Source organism: Trichosurus vulpecula, chromosome 9, assembly GCF_011100635.1.
Source record: "Trichosurus vulpecula isolate mTriVul1 chromosome 9, mTriVul1.pri, whole genome shotgun sequence".
NCBI lineage: Eukaryota > Metazoa > Chordata > Mammalia > Diprotodontia > Phalangeridae > Trichosurus > Trichosurus vulpecula.
In genome coordinates, this window is record NC_050581.1 from 180,634,406 (window position 1) to 180,647,201 (window position 12,796).

The following is a 12,796-nucleotide window of genomic DNA, read 5'->3' on the forward strand; positions in this document are numbered from 1 at the left end:
ATAATGCTTATAAAATGGCAGCAATTAAACCTTTATTTCTATTATGAATTCATTGGTGGTTCATTTGAACTTCATCATATTCACCTCTAAAAACAATACTTTTCTTCATTCATTCTACAGAATGGCTGTGATCCTTTATACCTCAATTATTCAATTGTAGAACCATTGATAGAGGGAAGCAGGCCTTGGGCTGATGGTCAGATCTCTGGTTCCTAGGCCTAGTTCCATCATTGTCGAGCTGTGTGAACTTGGGCATCCCCGGGTCTCAATTTCCTCACCTATAAAACTATGAAGTTGAACTACCACAGTATTTGAGAATTGGAAGGGAGCTCAGAGGTCATCAAACCCAACCCAGGAATCCCCACAATGTTAAGATCCACAAGTGATCATCCACCCTTTACTTAAAAGACTTCCTAGGTAATATCCAAGGCCCAATTCTGACTCTATGTTTTTATTTACTTTAGAAAAGACATAGTAAGTTCTTGCTTTTAATACTTTCCTAGCATTTTTTTGGTCTCAGGGTGAGGTAGATAGAGCATTGGGCTTGGAGTCAGGAAGACTCATCTTCACCAGTTCAAATCCATCCTCAGATACTAACTAGCCATATGACCTTGAGCAACTTAACCCTGTTTGCCTCAGTTTTTCATCTGTAAAATGAGCTGGAGAAGGAAATGGTAAAACATTCCAGTGTCTTTGCCAAGGAAATCCCAAAATGGGGTCATGAGGAGTTGGACACAACTGAACTAGAACAACAAGAAGTATTCTGGACCTATGATGCAAATATTTTTTAAAAAATCTTTGTGCAAAAAAAATCTTCCATTGATAGAGATCAGCAACTCAGCTATAACCTAGAGTCACTTAGAACACTGACAGGTCAATGAAGTTCATGGTTACATAGCCAGGAACCTAGAGGGTCCAGTGGCTAGAGTGCTAAATTTGGACCTGAGAAAGATCTGAGGTTGAATCCTGCCTTGGAGCTTTATCATCTATGTAACCCTGGGCAGATTATTTACCATCTTTCAGCCTCAGTTTCCTTGTCTATAAAATGAAGGAGTTGGATTTGATGAGCTCTAAAGTGCCTTCCTGCTAGCTATTGAGCCTCAGCCACAAGATGTAAACCTAAGCCTTTTAGACTCCCATCCCAACCCACTATCTATGACACCATGCTGCTTCTTATAGAAATTTATAATTTACCAAGTCCTAGGCATATTTGATTTGATCCCTACAATAACACTATGGTTACTCTTACCTTACAGATGAGGAAAGTGACTTTCAGAGAGGGAAAACAACTTGTCTGAGTCCACAGAAATAGAGCTGGGAAGGAATGTAGAACCCACTCCTCTTGACCCCAAACCCAGTGTATTTTTCACCACTCACTGTTGCTTCCCAGATCTTCTCTGACCACATGTTCCTTGCATTTGGATCAGCCCCCTCACAAGTGGCTTTCAGATTGCCACATGGCTCATCCAACCAATGGCAGTTGCTTGCTGGGACAAAGGAACAAACATTTGCTGGAGGTCAGGATGAATCCCAGGGAGAATAATGTTCTCTTTTCAAGTAAGAGACTTCCCATGTCTTCAGTGGTGCTTACTGGGAACCTTGGATCATCCAAGTACAAATTCTATAGAAATAGTATGGCTGAACGAAACAGTATGGCAGAACCTCGGTGTATGTTTTAACTTCAAAGCCGAGACACACAGATCATAAGTTATGGAAGATGATGACCCTGAGGCTGGCTAGAAATGGGTCACGCTCATCACAAGGCAGGACATGGCCAAGTGGAATCCATTCGTATGCCAATAGCTTTGATGTATCACTCACTGAGCTCTGACTCCAGAGACTACTTGATATGGGAATGATGGCATATATCAGTACTTGGTTGAGGCAGTGTGCAATAGTAAATAGAGCATGAGACTTGGGGTTAGGAGTCTATGGGTCCATATACCACCATTTGTGATGGTTGCACTCTATTCTTAGCTAAGTCATTGAGGCTCTTTGAGCCTTCATTTGTAAAATATAAGGGTTGGACTACATGGTTTCCAATGGTCTTTGGTCTTCACACCCCATGAATTCAGTCTTTGTAGCATAATAGCATTTCAGTATTGGACTTAATCTTATGACCTCACAACTTTGACTTGAAGGGGTTCAGATTCCATCCCCAAGCCTCAGTGTCCTTCAACTTGGGAAAAATACATGAGAATGTTTTCTGAAGTTATTGTGATTTACTGAACATCCAGTGCCAGGAAGGGTGAGTGTGATGGGAGAAAGATAGATATTGGCTCCTTCATCAGTGGTATATGTGCTGATGCAGACCTGGGAAGCCTTTGGTAGATCATTTAATGTACCAAGAATGTTTTGCTTGTGGGACAAGCATGTATTAGGCTCTTCCACTGGGCTAGGCACTGTGCTTTAGACCAGGGTTCTAAACATTTTTTGAGTCATGCGTCATGAGCTTACTAGGGTAGCAATCCTGGGCAAGTCACTTAACTTCTGTTTACCTCAGTTTCCTCAACTCTAAAATGGAATGATGATAATAACAATACCTACACTTTACAGTCACTATAAGGATCAAGTGTAAAAAGCACTCAGACAGTGTCTAGCACATATTAGGTGCTACATAAATACTGGTTCTCTTTCCTTATTCCCCTCATGGACTTTTTTGATAGTCTGAAGAAACCCATGGACCCCTTCTCAGGAAAATGTAAAGTAAAATAGATGGGATTGCAGAGGAAACCAATTATATTGAAATACAATTATTAAAATGGCGGTTTAGGGTTTTTTGTTTAATTCACTGACCTCTTGGAATCTATCTACAAACCCACAAGGGTCTATGGGCCACAGAGCAAGAATCTCTGCTCTATCTGCTGGGGATACCAAGACAAAGCTGAAACAATCCCCTCCCTCAAGTAGTTTCCATTGTGCTGGAAGAGACACACCCCATTCACAGACAAATACATACAGTTTATCACGAAAAATTAAAACTGCACTAAGATTCAAGCATCTATGTAGGCAGCTAGATGGCCCAATGGATAGAGCACCAGGCCTGGAGTCAGGAAGACCTAAGTTCAAATCCAGCCTCTCACATTTGCTAGCTCTGCGACTTAACTTGTGAGCTTACGAGGGTCACAGTCCTGGCCAAGTCACTTAAGCTCCATTTGCCTTAATCCATGGGAGAGGGAAATGGCAAAGCACTCCAGTTTCTATGCCAAGTAAACCCCATGGCATTACTGGCATGATACGGCCCATGGGGTCATGAAGAGTCAGGCGTGACTAAACAACAAGTATATAAACATATATACACTTATATTACACACACACACACACACACACACACACACATAAATATATGTACACATGTATACTCACACACAGACACACACACTCACAAGACAGAAGTGCTGAGTGATCAAAGGCAAGGCAGTGAGGACCGGGGGAATCAGGAAAGGCCTCTTGAGGGAGTGGTGATGGAACCCAGCCTCGAAGGGCTGGCCGATTGAGAGTTATTACCTGTGAACGTTCATATAACAGAGCAGCTGTGGGGTGTTTGTTTATTTCCATTTTAGCACCAATGAATAAATAACAGTTTGTACTACTCCAGGTTCAGAGTATCAATAGGTCAATGCTTCAAGACTGTTTTTTTTTTCCAAAAACAGTTTCCAGATAAAACAAGAACAAAAAGAAATTCACAATTTTCTTATGAAATGCTCACCATTTTTTAAAAAAAAAATTAACATCTTAGCAAAATGTCCAAAACAGCTTTCATCAAAAGCTGGATTGTTGGAATCTTCAAATTAGATCTCCTCACTCCAGCCAGCTAGGAGGCAAAGTGGGACTTGGAACTCAGGTAGACCTGAGTTCAAACTTTCCAGCTGTATGACACCGGGCAAGTCACTTAACCTCTGTCTCCATCTCCTCATCTGTAAAATGGGAATGAGAATAATAGGACCTACCCTTTATGGTTATGAGGATCAGAGACTGTTCACACCATGCAGACAGACATGGATACGCATACATTTATGCACACAGAGCACTTTGTGAACCAAAAAATCCTACATAAATGCTAGCTATTATTCAGACCAAACCAACAAAGTGTATGTGTCTAGCTCTATGGAGTCACTCAGTGACAGGTTCCCAACCCAAAACTGAATTTATAATAATCCTGACTGTTACAACTTATGGGAAAATCCCTGCTTCCTGATGATATAATGACCCATTATCAGTCACAGGAAAATGCCAGCATCCATGTCAGTTACCTTGAATGGTGGTTAAAAATTAAACTGGCCTGAGCAATGAATTGGAACATAGATGAGAGTCAGATCTAACGTTAAGTTAGTCACAAAGGTTCTGTATTTTTGGTGGAGGCAAAGCCACATCAATGGGTTGTAGTCATTTCTGTGTGAATTAGGAAGCTGTGGTTTAAAAATACAAACAAAAACTTATTCCTTCACGATCCTGTGGAATTCCTGGTATGGAGAAGCCCTCTAGATTGTGGGCAGTTGCCTGAGACCCATAAAAATGAAGAAGATATTTAACTGCTCTCCAGCTTGGTTTCTTCTCCTGTAAAATGAGGACATTGGATGAGATGGCCTCTAAGGACCCCAGCTCAAAATCTAAGGTCCGACAATCTCTGGTCTTTTATATTGTTTCTTCCCCCATCCCTTCCCTCTCCATGGTTGCATTGAATATTGAGCATTTTCTCTCAGATGACTATATATCTATTTAGATTGGGGAGTGAACAGATTTTTTTAACTTTCTACATTTTGTCCTGTACTCAAATTATATAGTGAGAGGTTTAATTTTTCCGTTAAGATATAGTGTCAATTTTCCATGAAAGTCAATGTTATGGGATCATGGAATCACGTCCAACACAGAGTCTACTGTGCCAAGAAGACTGTACTCATAGCATCATAAATTTAGCGTGAAAAGAACCTTAGAGGCCATCAAGTCCAACCCCCTCATTTTACAGATGAGGAAACTGAGTCTCAAAGAGGTTGTCACTTGCCCAGAATCACACCTGAATTCAAAAAGTAAAGGTTACATTAGTGAGTGGCAACACCCCCAGCAAGAGTAGAGGCAATTGCTAATTTTAACTTCCAATTCTTAAATATTATCTTTATCTTTAAGAAGCAAAATTGATGAGTTATTAATTCTGCAGTGTCTACCTTATTAAAATCAAGATTCTTCAACAATTTGGATTTGGTGTGTATCAATGACATTCATAGTCAGAGAATTTGGATTCAAATCCCAAGATATGTGCTTATTTCAGACCTTGGGACTTAAGCCTGGACTATCAACCCATAAGCAAATATTTAAGTAACAATGATGTGTTATGTGCTAGGAGGTCAAAAAAGAAATGATCCTTTTCTTCAAGGGGCTTACGGAGAAGACAACATTTATATCTATAAGGTAATGAGGGGATCACGTAGAAAGTGAAATGAGTAGAAATTTGAAAGTGAATAAAGACACACAGAGGAAAAATGAAGCATGGAGCAAGTGCCCTCTGAGCAGAGATGGGAAACAGGAGAGTGCCAGGCCATCCAGAAAGTCATTTTGCTTTTCTAGCCCTCAGTTTCTTCTCCTGTAAAATGTAGGGTGTTAGATTGATGATATCTTAAGGCTGTTCCCAGTTCAAAATCCTACAATAATCTGATCCACAAACAGAAGTGCTTAAGAATCCAAACCAGAGGATTTTTTTTCTGGAAACAATGGCACAAAACCCAGGACCAAGAGTCAAGAGATGTGGGCTCAAATCTTGCCTCTGATATAACAGGCCAATTGACTAAGTTACTTAACCTCTCTGGTCCAAATTCCTTCACTGTAAAGTAAGGTAGGTTGAACTACATTCTCTCTAAGAGCCCTTCCAGCTCAAGATTCTGCCATCCTACATTTAATATTCCAATAGATCTATGATCTCATCAAGGTACATATTTCCTCCAATGATACAGATTATAGCCTACCCACACCTGCCCATCATCACCAACTCTTGTCCACCTCCTTCCATAAGTCTATTTGGGGGACCTTGTCAATGTACTCTTCAAATTTCATTAATATCATTTGTGCATGTGGATGGGCTATCCATTAGTGGTCCCTCATTTTTGTTAGGTGATCAACCCACCATATTTTTGACCCATACATAATAGAGCTAGAGACAGTGTTGCGTAGTACATAGATAGCTGGCCTTGGAGTCAAAGAGACCCCATTACAAGTCCTATCTCTGCCACATACCAACCGTATGATCTTGGTCAAGTCATTTAACCTCTTGTTGTCTCCAGACAATACTCTAACTCTCTAAGTTGCAGACAATGTATTGTTCTGCATTAGTAGGTACAGCTTTCTTACACTGATGAAATCACAAAGCTAGTCCCCTCAAAAGATGCCAGGGATATAATAAATCAAGTCCCTATCCCTGCTTATTTCTGCTACATTAGGTGGAGACCCTGTGATATGAAACAGTGGAAAAAGCCTTGGCTCTGGAGTCAGAGAACCTGGGTTCAAGTTCTGCTTTTGATATATAGTACATGTATGACTTGGGACATGCAGCTCAACCTCTGTGCCTTAAACTCTTCTTAGGTAAAATGAAAGGGTTGGTCGAAATGGTCTTCCAGGACATTCCTTCTCTAGAGTTATGTTCCTACTACATGAACAATAGTCATTTGGGATGAACAGGCATGGATAGGTTGACATCTGTATCATTAGAGGGAACATTCAAATCAGCGAGATCATCAATTCCTTGGTATATTGTGGGAGTCTCCTTTGCACCACTCATCCTAAATAAAGCCTAATTTTAATCAGTCACAGCCTACACCCTGATTCCCTCCATGGCCCTTTGGGTGATTCCAGTTCTTTGAAGAACCAGTATTCTATTACTCAGAGTCATTCCGTATTTAAACTCATTTGAATTCTTCCAAGAAAATGCATTTCTTTAAATCCTTCTAATTTTCTGATGTAAGCTGTCAAACGAAAGCTGAAAAGTTTCCTAATTGTTTTCAATGGAGCCAGGGAAATTTACCAGCATTAGGCCTGCCAATGACAACTTCAGCCATTTCCCCAGAAGGGGGCAGCAATACACAAGTCTTCATTAAAGATGCTGCTTTTAAAAATATATATATATATATATATATATATATATATATATATATATATATATATATATATTAAAGGGATAGATGAATGTGAACCCAACTAAGACCCAGAAATCCAAATTCATATAATTGCTACCTTGAGGTAAGGTGCTTCTGTGGTGTTGCTTTATTTCTGTCATATCTATATTATCACCTTGAGCAGCTGAATGTCCACTTCAAGGCACAGAAGATGCCCCTCTACTGGGTCAGGGGGAATCGGTTTTTCCATGTGAAGAAACTGATTTAGAGCAACACAAACTCAGAAAGGCAACATGGCGTGGTAGATAATATCACCACCCTCAAACCTAGCAGCCAGGTAGCATAGAGATGGGGTTGGAGTCACAAAGCCCTGAGTCTAAAGTGGGACTAGCTCTGTGTCCTTGGGCAAGTGGCTTACTCTTAGCCTTAGTATCCTCATCTGCAAAATGGAGAGACCTCACCAAGTTGTCGTGAGGATCAAATGAGCCAAAGCCTAAAGCACTATATGAATGCTGGCTTTTGTTAAATGCCTTTACCAGTAAAGTCTCAGATCCAGTCCCTATCAGGAGTAAATTATTGAAATTTCCTCCCATGAAACAGTAAAGGGGATGAAGGAGGAAAGCGGTCAACGTGGGAAAATGGAAGGAGCGCTGACTCGAGTCGGCAAACTGACTGGTTCATATCCCATCACTGACCCTCACTACCCAGAATGACCTTGGGCAAACCATGTAACATCCTTAGCCCCCAGGCTCTTCATCTATAGAATGGGAGAGTTGGACAAGATGACCTTTATGAGGTTTAGTTCCCATGACCTCAGCTCATAGTCGATTTTGTCAAATCAATCGAATGTGTGTTCATTAACTGTATTCTATGCACGAGAAACCTTGCCAGGCACTTCAGAGACAGGAAGGATTGTAATGCATGGCTCCTGCCTTAATTAAGCTAGATACTACAGGGGGAACTATGGGAAAGGATAGCTAGGAAAATAACGAAAACCCCAGGGTGTTTCCAAAATCTTAGTACCGTTTTTAGTTTTAACTGCTTTTGAGGACACCCTGTTTAAGCACCTAATGAGACCAGTCAGTAAGTATAAGAGGAGCTGATGGGGTGTAGGTTACATTGTGAGAGGCACAGTGGCCAGGACTGTATCAAGGCATTCTGGGTCAGACCACATCTGCAATGCTGTCCTCAGTCTTGAGGAGCACAACTTAGGGAGGATGTTGGTCATCTGGACAGCATCCAGAGGAGTAGGGGCTCACTGGAGCATGGAGAGAGGAACCTGAAAGGCTAGAGAGCAACCAGGACAATGAGGAGTTTCAGTAATGTGCCATGTGTGGGTTATTGGAAGGAACAAGTAATGTTTGGACTGGAGAAGAGAAGACTCAGGACGGGGGGAGACATGAGAGCTGCCACCCAGCAAATGGACAACAGTCACCTGAAAGGGTCTACTTTACCTGGAAGCAATGGGTATGAATACAGAAAGAGCAAATGGAGATTTGATGTAAAGAAAAACCTCCTAACCAACAGTGCAGTCCAAAAATTTAAGTGGCTGGCTCATGAGGATGCGGGTTCCTGTCCCTCTCATTGGGGGCCTTCAAATAAAAGTTGGGTGACCAATTCTCAGATAAGTTGTAACGGGGGTTCCCATTCAGGTTCAAGTTGGACTAGGTGATCTCTGAGGTCAGTCAGTCAATTAACAAGCATTTATGTGACTATGTGCCAGGCATTGTGCTAAGTACCATGGGTGCAAAGACAAAATGAAACCTATTGCCTTCAAGCAGTTTACATTCCATTGAAAGAGACAGCATATATACATATGTGTATATACACACATACATACATATGTACATATATATGTAAACATATGCAAACATATACAAAATGAATAAAGATGTTTTAAGAGGAAGAGCACCTATAGCCAAAGGCACGAGGAAAGGCTCCCTGAAGAAGGTGATACATGAACTGAGATGGACTAAGATATATGCAGAAAAGTGAGTTGTACAGAATGATTGGATCCAAGTGTGTGGAGAAGAGAGTGAGTTATAAGAAGACTAGACAGGCAGGAAAGGCACTGGTTGTGAAGGCCTTTAAATGTGATCCTTGAAACAATAGGGAGTCACTTGAGCTTATGAAGCAAGGAGATAGAATGAGCCTTCAGGAAAAGTACTTTGAAAGTTGTGTGCAGGATGGATTACAGGCTTAAGACAGGGAGACCAATCAAGAAGCTACTATAGTAATTCCCAGAGAGAGAGAGAGACAGACAGACAGACAGACAGACAGAGACAGAGATAGAGACAGAGAGACAGAGAGAGAGAGACACAGAGAGACAGAGACAGAGAAAGAGAGACAGAGACAGAGAGATAGAGAGAGACAGACAGACAGACAGAGGGAGACAGAGACAGACACAGACACAGAGAGACAGAGAGAGAAACAGACAAAGAAACAGAGACAGAGAAAGAAAGGTCATTAAGGCATCTTGTTTTGTTTTTTGTTTTTGTTTTTTAATGCAAAGAAATGAATAGAAAGAAGACCAGAAAGAAGTACAGACAAGCAAGACAGCTTTGAGAACTACAGGTTGAATTTATTATTGTTGTTGTGGAGTCATTCTTCAGTCATATCTAACTCTTCATGACCCATTTTGGATTTTCTGGGCATGATTTGCCATTTCCTTCTTCGGCCCACTTTACAGATCAAGAAATTGAGGCAGACAGAGTTAAGTGACTAACCCAAGGTCACACAGCTAGTAAGTGTCTGAGGTCAGATTTGAACTCATGCAGATGAATCTTCCAGACTCCAGCAGCCTAGCTGTCAAATATATATGTGTGTGTGTGTGTGTGTGTGTGTGTGTGTGTGTGTATGTATATGTGTACATATACATATATAAACATACTATATATGTATATATGCATTATATACAAAGAAAATCATAATAGAGCCTGTAGTTTCATGTAGAATCCCTTGTTTGAAAATGCCTATTTTCTATGATATTCGCTAAGTTAAGAATGAAAATTAAAATTTAGCATTAGGTCCCCAGCATGATGACATTTTGGAATGGATAGATGGAGAGATGAATAAATAAATGAATAAGTGAATAAAAATCACTTATTAAAAATATTCTATGTTCAAGGCATTGTGTTAAGAACTAGAGGTGAAAGACAAAAAGTCAGAGACAGTTCCTACCTCCAAAGAGCTTGCATTCTAATAGGAGGAGACAATAGAAGGAGCAGGACTAGGAACTAGGGCCACTTTGGTCCCCTAAGCTACAACGAACAACTAGGAAGCCTCTCAAAGCCTCATGTTTCTGGGATTTGCTTTTCTGGAAAGTATCACACAACCAATAGAGGGCAGCAACCACCCATTGATCCAGAGGGAAACTGGGTCTTTTTGCTCGTCTAATCATTTCTCCTCAACCATGGACGTCTTGGCCCCCGCATCCTTGCAAAAGAAGGAATCACACCAGGCTGAAGGAGACAAATTTCTTGTCCACTTACCTGTCTTGGAACTGAATCTGTCCCCAATGCTCCATCTTTATCTAAAAAGAACAAAAAACAGTAACAAAAAACAAAACTGGAGAGCACACTGACATGGGATTGCGGGGAGGGGGAGTGAGTCAGTTCCTTTCACAGGTCAAGGCCACGTCTAATCTAATAAAATGAAGTCACGAGTCAGGGGCAGTGACCCAACCTTAACTGAGACATTGGAAATCAGTTGACTGTCGATTTCTAAGTTTCTAGCCTGAAGCAGGGAGAATCTTTTGCTTCTGGAATAGTCTTCTTTCAGCTCTTCTCAGGGTTTTAAAATGTTAAATATCCAATCTGGGTCTTGATGAAATTTGATGGGCTCCTGTAGGCAATCTCGGAGACTGACAGAGACCCCTACAGCTGCCGAAAGCTCCCATCAAGGGGTGGACATTGAATGCGCAGTGTCATGCAGATGGTGACTCTGAGGAGTGAGGGCTGCCACTTGCAGCATCGAGGATGACATCCGCTGCCTAGGTCGGGGGGTGGAAGATTGCTTTAATATGACTGGCACCTACCAATTCTGTTCACATTGTTTATGACAGAGTGTCATTCCCCCACTTGTCTGGGATGAATGAGTTTCCAAAGCATGTAAACATACTCCTCAAAAAAAAAAAAGAAAGAGAAAAGAAAAACATATAGAGCCATGCCGAGTACTGTGAGTTTGCTTGCTTGTTACAAAATAAATCATGTTTTAAAATTAGAATATAAATAAATGGGGGAGTGCAGGGGGACTAGGTAATGGCTAGATATGGAGTCAAATGACTCTAGTTTAAATCCTGACACCAACACTTACTGTCCATGTGTCCTTGGGCAAGTCACAACTCTGAGCCTCCATTTCATTATCTGTAAGGGTCTGGATGATCTCTCAGGTCTGTCAGCTCTAGGTTCATCATCCAATGACCCCGACCCACGGATTAGCAACAAGCCAGCTTAACAATTCTGCCTATCATTGTTCCAAAAGACAAATTCCCATCAGTTGGGAAGGTAGGAGAGAGTCTGAGGGAATGTGGTAGAAAAAAAGCCTAGGAATTCATATACACGTGGGAATCCTGTCTTTGCTGTGTCAATTTGACTCAATAAACACCCATTGAGAAACCTAATAGGTGCAAGAAGACACTGTGAAAGGCACTAGAGATACCAAGGAAAATGTCCTCAAGCTAAGAGACTTTGGGCAAGTCACTTAACCTCAGCCCCAGTTTTCTCATCTAAGCAATGGGCAGATTGAATAAGCTGCTGACATGCTGCTCAATCCATTCATTTCATAGATGAACAAATTGAGGCTCAGAGAGGTTAAGTGACTATGATCTCTTCCTTTAATATATAAAATGAGAATAATAGTGCTTGTACTATCAGTTCAGTGAGATTCAACCAACATGTATTCAACATCTATTCAGGAGGGAGGCAGGTAGATAGGAAGGCATGTAAAAATTATATAGGTGTGTGTGTATAAATATATATATATATGTATATATGGAGAGAGAGAAAAAGAAAGGTAGATAGAAATGAATGAATAAATGAATGGGAAAAATGTATTAAGTTCTTTGTATGTTCAAGGCATTGTCCTAAGAGCTACAAATAGACAAAAAGCCTGCCTTCAAGGACCTTACATTCTAATTGGAAGAGACACTAGAGAGATAGTAGTCAAGAAGGGCCACTTTGGTCCCTAAGAAGATACAAGGATGGTGATTTTCAAAGAGAATATTCAGGAAGAGGGAAAGCTGTGTGACCTGGAAAGGCAACTTCTCCACATCTGCAGTTGTCTCTCTGACATTGCCCATCACAAAGTATATTTGTTGGTGGAGGGAGTCTCCACACTGGGAGTTCCTGTGGTGCTGATATCACAAATCTGAGCCTGCCCCAAATGTGCCAGGTACTGGGCTAGGCACTGAAGGACCAGACAGACCCGAAATCATCTCTGCTAAGGATTCAAGCTCAGGACTTTGGAGGAATCCCTGAATCTTTTTGAACTCTAATTTTCTCATTTGTAAAATCAGTAGAGAGATCTCTAAAGGCTCTTTCAGTTCTACATTCTATGTTTATTATCTTTAACTGGACCTGTTGGTTTTATTTGTGAAGGGAGTTGCTGGAGAGTAACCTTCTCTATTCATGAAGATAGAAACATCCTTTGTAACCTGGACTCTTAGAGAGTTGCCTGGGACACTGAGAGGTTAAATG

At 41.0% G+C, this 12,796-nt stretch overlaps 1 protein-coding gene across 1 annotated transcript in view; it reads left to right on the plus strand.

Moving 5' to 3' along the window:
* The window catches only part of CADPS (calcium dependent secretion activator), a 575,524-nt gene that overhangs the window by 367,102 nt on the left and 195,626 nt on the right, over positions 1 to 12,796 (plus strand). The gene's annotated exons all lie outside the window — the stretch shown is intronic.